Source organism: Serinus canaria, unplaced genomic scaffold (assembly GCF_022539315.1).
Source record: "Serinus canaria isolate serCan28SL12 unplaced genomic scaffold, serCan2020 HiC_scaffold_478, whole genome shotgun sequence".
In the NCBI taxonomy this organism is placed as follows: Eukaryota; Metazoa; Chordata; class Aves; order Passeriformes; family Fringillidae; genus Serinus; species Serinus canaria.
In genome coordinates, this window is record NW_026108592.1 from 1 (window position 1) to 7,139 (window position 7,139).

Consider the following 7,139-nt stretch of genomic DNA (forward strand, 5'->3'; position numbering starts at 1 on the left):
ATTTGGTGACTACAAGAAAGTGGTCTGGGCAGAAAGGAGGTGCAGTGCAAAGGACCAAAGGAGGCCAAAACTAAGCTGACAGGTGTTGCAAAATGAAAACAAAATCCACAGATGCGGGCAAAACTTGGAGATGAAGATATGAAGGACAAAGCACGGGTACTTTAAAAAAAAAAAAAAACAACAAAAAACTCAGCCAAAGTCAAAGCATTGAAAAGGCATGGCATGCAAACTAGTGCAGGGACACTCACACCAAGCCTTGCCAGAATTGATCCCCGCTGAAGGCCAAAACAAATAAGAAGGACTTACAAACATTCTGGAATGGAGATATGATCAAAGGAAATGAAATTGAAAAAAAAAAAAAAGAAAAATGGGAAATTTTGTGACTACAAGAAAGTGGTCTGGGCAGAAAGGAGGTGCAGTGCAAAGGACCAAAAGAGGCCAAAACTAAGCTGACAGATGTTGGAAAAGGAAAACAAAATCCAAGGTGGCAGGCACAACTTGGAGGGGAAGATAGGAGGGACATTGCATGGATACTTTAAAAAAAAAAAAAAAAAACAAAAAACTCAGCCAAAGTCAAAGCATTGAAAAGGCATGGCATGCAAACAACTGCAGGGACACTCACACCAAGCCTTGCCAGAATTGATCCCCGCTGAAGGCCAAAACAAATAAGAAGGACTTACAAACATTCTGGAATGGAGATATGATCAAAGGAAATGAAATTGAAAAAAAAAAAATGGAAAATGAGAAATTTGGTGACTACAAGAGAGTGGTCTGGGCAGAAAGGAGGTGCACTGCAAGGAAACAAAAGAGGCCAAAACTAAGCTGACAGGTGTTGGAAAAGCAAAACAAAATCCAAGGTGGCAGGCACAACTTGGAGGGGAAGATAGGAAGGACATTGCATGGATATTTAATAAAAAAAAAAAACAAACAAAAAAATCTCAGCCAAAGACAAAGCCATGAAAAGGCATGGCATGCAAACAACTGCAGGGACACTCACACCAAGCCTTGCCAGAATTGATCCCCGCTGAAGGCCAAAACAAATAAGAAGGACTTACAAACATTCTGGAATGGAGATATGATCAAAGGAAATGAAATTGAAAAAAAAAAAAAAGAAAAATGGGAAATTTTGTGACTACAAGAAAGTGGTCTGGGCAGAAAGGAGGTGCAGTGCAAAGGAGCAAAAGAGGCCAAAACTAAGCTGACAGATGTTGGAAAAGCAAAACAAAATCCAAGGAGGCAGACAGAACTTGGAGGGGAAGATAGGAGGGACATTGCATGGATACATAAAAAAAAAAAAAGAAAAAAAAATCTCATCCAAAGTCAAAGCCAACAAAAGGCATGGAATGCCAACACCTGCAGGGACTTGCACCAAAGCTTCTCCAATTCATCCCCATTAAAATCGCAAGATTTCGTTTGCCTTCCCGAAAGGAAATGAAATTTCCTTTCGGGAAGGCAAACGAAATCTTGCGACCCTGCAAAGAAAGGCTTACAAACACTCTGGAAAGGAGATATGATCAAAAGAAATGCAATTGCAAAAACCGCCAAAAAAGGAAAAATTGAGAAATTTGGTGACTACAAGAAAGTGGTCTGGGCAGAAAGGAGGTGCAGTGCAAAGGACCAAAGGAGGCCAAAACTAAGCTGACAGGTGTTGCAAAATGAAAACAAAATCCACAGATGCGGGCAAAACTTGGAGATGAAGATATGAAGGACAAAGCACGGGTACTTTAAAAAAAAAAAAAAACAACAAAAAACTCAGCCAAAGTCAAAGCCATGAAAAGGCATGGCATGCAAACTAGTGCAGGGACACTCACACCAAGCCTTGGCTAAATTGATCCCCGCTGAAGGCCAAAACAAATAAGGAGGACTCACAAATATTCTGGAATGGAGATATGATCAAAGGAAATGAAATTGAAAAAAAAAAAAAAAGAAAAATGGGAAATTTGGTGACTACAAGAAAGTGGTCTGGGCAGAAAGGAGGTGCAGTGCAAAGGAGCAAAAGAGGCCAAAACTAAGCTGACAGGTGTTGCAAAAGCAAAACAAAATCCAAGGTGGCAGACACAACTTGGAGGGGAAGATAGGAGGGACATTGCATGGATACTTTAAAAAAAAACAAACAAACAAAAAATTCTCAGCCAAAGCCAAAGCCATGAAAAGGCATGGCATGCAAACAACTGCAGGGACACTCACACCAAGCCTTGCCAGAATTGATCCCCGCTGAAGGCCAAAACAAATAAGAAGGACTTACAAACATTCTGGAATGGAGATATGATCAAAGGAAATGAAATTGGAAAAAAAAAAAAAAAGAAAAATGGGAAATTTGGTGACTACAAGAAAGTGGTCTGGGCAGAAAGGAGGTGCACTGCAAGGAAACAAAAGAGGCCAAAACTAAGCTGACAGGTGTTGCAAAAGCAAAACAAAATCCAAGGTGGCAGGCACAACTTGGAGGGGAAGATAGAAAGGACATTGCATGGATATTTAATAAAAAAAAAAAACAAAAAAAAATCTCAGCCAAAGACAAAGCCATGAAAAGGCATGGCATGCAAACAACTGCAGGGACACTCACACCAAGCCTTGCCAGAATTGATCCCCGCTGAAGGCCAAAACAAATAAGAAGGACTTACAAACATTCTGGAATGGAGATATGATCAAAGGAAATGAAATTGGAAAAAAAAAAAAAAGAAAAATGGGAAATTTGGTGACGGCAAGAAAGTGGTCTGGGCAGAAAGGAGGTGCAGTGCAAAGGAGCAAAAGAGGCCAAAACTAAGCTGACAGATGTTGGAAAAGCAAAACAAAATCCAAGGAGGCAGACAGAACTTGGAGGGGAAGATAGGAGGGACATTGCATGGATACATAAAAAAAATAAAAAAAGAAAACAAAATCTTGGTAAAAGTCAAAGCCAACAAAAGGCATGGAATGCCAACACCTGCAGGGACTTGCACCAAAGCTTCTCCAATTCATCCCCATTAAAATCGCAAGATTTCGTTTGCCTTCCCGAAAGGAAATGAAATTTCCTTTCGGGAAGGCAAACGAAATCTTGCGACCCTGCAAAGAAAGGCTTACAAACACTCTGGAAAGGAGATATGATCAAAAGAAATGCAATTGCAAAAACCGCCAAAAAAGGAAAAATTGAGAAATTTGGTGACTACAAGAAAGTGGTCTGGGCAGAAAGGAGGTGCAGTGCAAAGGACCAAAGGAGGCCAAAACTAACCTTACTGGTGTTGCAAAATGAAAACAAAATCCACAGATGCGGGCAAAACTTGGAGATGAAGATATGAAGGACAAAGCATGGATACTTTAAAAAAAAAAAAAAAAACAAAAAAACTCAGCCAAAGTCAAAGCATTGAAAAGGCATGGCATGCAAACAACTGCAGGGACACTCACACCAAGCCTTGCCAGAATTGATCCCCGCTGAAGGCCAAAACAAATAAGAAGGACTTACAAACATTCTGGAATGGAGATATGATCAAAGGAAATGAAATTGAAAAAAAAAAAAAAGAAAAATGGGAAATTTGGTGACTACAAGAAAGTGGTCTGGGCAGAAAGGAGGTGCAGTGCAAAGGACCAAAAGAGGCCAAAACTAAGCTGACAGATGTTGGAAAAGGAAAACAAAATCCAAGGTGGCAGGCACAACTTGGAGGGGAAGATAGGAGGGACATTGCATGGATACTTTAAAAAAAATAAACAAACAAAAAATCTCAGCCAAAGTCAAAGCCATTGAAAAGGCATGGCATGCAAACAACTGCAGGGACACTCACACCAAGCCTTGCCAGAATTGATCCCCGCTGAAGGCCAAAACAAATAAGAAGGACTTACAAACATTCTGGAATGGAGATATGATCAAAGGAAATGAAATTGAAAAAAAAAAAAGAAAATATGAAATTTGGTGACTACAAGAAAGTGGTCTGGGCAGAAAGGAGGTGCACTGCAACGAAACAAAAGAGGCCAAAACTAAGCTGACAGGTGTTGGAAAAGCAAAACCTAATCCAAGGTTGCAGCCACAACTTGGAGTGGAAGATAGGAGGGACATTGCATGGATACTTTAAAAAAAAAAACAAACAAAAAATCTCAGCCAAAGCCAAAGCCATGAAAAGGCATGGCATGCAAACAACTGCAGGGACACTCACACCAAGCCTTGCCAGAATTGATCCCCGCTGAAGGCCAAAACAAATAAGAAGGACTTACAAGCATTCTGGAATAGAGATATGATCAAAGGAAATGAAATTGAAAAAAAAAAAATAGAAAAATGGGAAATTTGGTGACTACAAGAAAGTGGTCTGGGCAGAAAGGAGGTGCAGTGCAAAGGAGCAAAAGAGGCCAAAACTAAGCTGACAGATGTTGCAAAAGGAAAACAAAATCCATAGATGCGGGCAAAACTTGGAGATGAAGATATGAAGGACAAAGCATGGGTACTTTAAAAAAAAAAAAAAAACACCAAAAAACTCAGCCAAAGTCAAAGCCATGAAAAGGCATGGCATGCAAACAACTGCAGGGACACTCACACAAAGCCTTGCCAGAATTGATCCCCGCTGAAGGCCAAAACATATAAGAAGGACTTACAAACACTCTGGAATGGAGATATGATGAAAGGAAATGAAATTGAAAAAAAAAAAAAAGCAAAATGGGAAATTTTGTGACTACAAGAAAGTGGTCTGGGCAGAAAGGAGGTGCAGTGCAAAGGACCAAAAGAGGCCAAAACTAAGCTGACAGGTGTTGGAAAAGGCAAAACAAAATCCAAGGTGGCAGGCACAACTTGGAGGGGAAGATAGGAGGGACATTGCATGGATACTTTAAAAAAAAAAAAACAAACAAAAAATCTCAGCCAAAGCCAAAGCCATGAAAAGGCATGGCATGCAAACAACTGCAGGGACACTCACACCAAGCCTTGCCAGAATTGATCCCCGCTGAAGGCCAAAACATATAAGAAGGACTTACAAACACTCTGGAATGGAGATATGATCAAAGGAAATGAAATTGAAAAAAAAAAAAAGCAAAATGGGAAATTTGGTGACTACAAGAAAGTGGTCTGGGCAGAAAGGAGGTGCACTGCAAGGAAACAAAAGAGGCCAAAACTAAGCTGACAGGTGTTGGAAAAGCAAAACATAATCCAAGGTTGCAGCCACAACTTGGAGTGGAAGATAGGAGGGACATTGCATGGATACTTTAAAAAAAAAAAAACAAACAAAAAATCTCAGCCAAAGCCAAAGCCATGAAAAGGCATGGCATGCAAACAACTGCAGGGACACTCACACCAAGCCTTGGCTAAATTGATCCCCGCTGAAGGCCAAAACAAATAAGAAGGACTTACAAACATTCTGGAATGGAGATATGATCAAAGGAAATGAAATTGAAAAAAAAAAAAAATGGAAAATGAGAAATTTGGTGACTACAAGAAAGTGGTCTGGGCAGAAAGGAGGTGCAGTGCAAGGACCAAAAGAGGCCAAAACTAAGCTGACAGATGTTGGAAAAGCAAAACAAAATCCAAGGAGGCAGACAGAACTTGGAGGGGAAGATAGGAGGGACATTGCATGGATACTTAAAAAAAAAAAAAAAAAAAAAAATCTTGCTAAAAGTCAAAGCCAACAAAAGGCATGGCATGCCAACAACTGCAGGGACTTGCACCAAGCTTCTCCATCATCCCTTAAATCGCAGATTCGTTGCTCCCGAAGGAATGATTCCTTCGGGAAGGCAAACGAAATCTGCGACCTGCAAGAAGGCTTACAAACACTCTGGAAAGGAGATATGATCAAAAGAAATGAAATTGAAAAAACAAAAAAGGAAAATGAGAAATTTGGTGACTACAAGAAAGTGGTCTGGGCAGAAAGGAGGTGCAGTGCAAAGGAACAAAGGAGGCCAAAACTAAGTTGACAGGTGTTGCAAAAGCAAAACAAAATCCAAGGTAGCAGGCACAACTTGGAGGGGAAGATAGGAGGGACATTGCATGGATACTTTAAAAAAAAAAAAACAAACAAAAAATCTCAGCCAAAGTCAAAGCATTGAAAAGGCATGGCATGCAAACAACTGCAGGGACACTCACACCAAGCCTTGCCAGAATTGATCCTCGCTGAAGGCCAAAACAAATAAGAAGGACTTACAAACATTCTGGAATGGAGATATGATCAAAGGAAATGAAATTGGAAAAAAAAAAAAAGCAAAATGGGAAATTTGGTGACTATAAGAAAGTGGTCTGGGCAGAAAGGAGGTGCAGTGCAAAGGATCAAAGGAGGTCAAAATTAACCTTACTGGTGTTGCAAAATGAAAACAAAATCCAAGGATGCGGGCAAAACTTGGAGATGAAGATATGAGGGACATTGCATGGATACTTTAAAAAAAAAAAAAACAAACAAAAAACTCAGCCAAAGTCAAAGCCATGAAAAGGCATGGCATGCAAACAACTGCAGGGACACTCACACCAACCCTTGGCAAAAATTGATTCCCGCTGAAGGCCAAAACATATAAGAAGGACTTACAAACATTCTGGAATGGAGATATATTCAAAGGAAATGAAATTGGAAAAAAAAAAAAATGGAAAATGGGAAATTTGGTGACTACAAGAAAGTGGTCTGGGCAGAAAGGAGGTGCAGTGCAAAGGACCAAAAGAGGCCAAAACTAAGCTGACAGATGTTGGAAAAGGAAAACAAAATCCAAGGTGGCAGGCACAACTTGGAGGGGAAGATAGGAGGGACATTGCATGGATACTTTAAAAAAAAAAAAACAAACAAAAAATCTCAGCCAAAGCCAAAGCCATGAAAAGGCATGGCATGCAAACAACTGCAGGGACACTCACACCAACCCTTGGCTAAATTGATTCCCGCTGAAGGCCAAAACAAATAAGAAGGACTTACAAACATTCTGGAATGGAGATATGATCAAAGGAAATGAAATTGAAAAAAAAAAAATGGAAAATGAGAAATTTGGTGACTACAAGAAAGTGGTCTGGGCAGAAAGGAGGTGCAGTGCAAAGGACCAAAAGAGGCCAAAACTAAGCTGACAGATGTTGGAAAAGCAAAACAAAATCCAAGGTGGCAGGCACAACTTGGAGGGGAAGATAGGAGGGACATTGCATGGATACATTAAAAAAAAAAAAAAAAAACCAAACAAAAAAATCTCAGCCAAAGCCAAAGCCATGAAAAGGCATGGCA

The 7,139-nt window shown here is 40.1% G+C and overlaps 1 long non-coding RNA gene across 1 annotated transcript; it reads left to right on the forward strand.

Moving 5' to 3' along the window:
- The first annotated feature begins 17 nt into the window (after window positions 1-17).
- On the forward strand, window positions 18-7,014 carry LOC127061287 (uncharacterized). Its single transcript, XR_007780775.1, has 4 exons — window positions 18-1,162; window positions 3,547-3,617; window positions 4,737-5,413; window positions 6,576-7,014. It is a non-coding gene; the product is annotated as an uncharacterized LOC127061287 (long non-coding RNA).
- The last annotated feature ends 125 nt before the right edge of the window (window positions 7,015-7,139 follow it).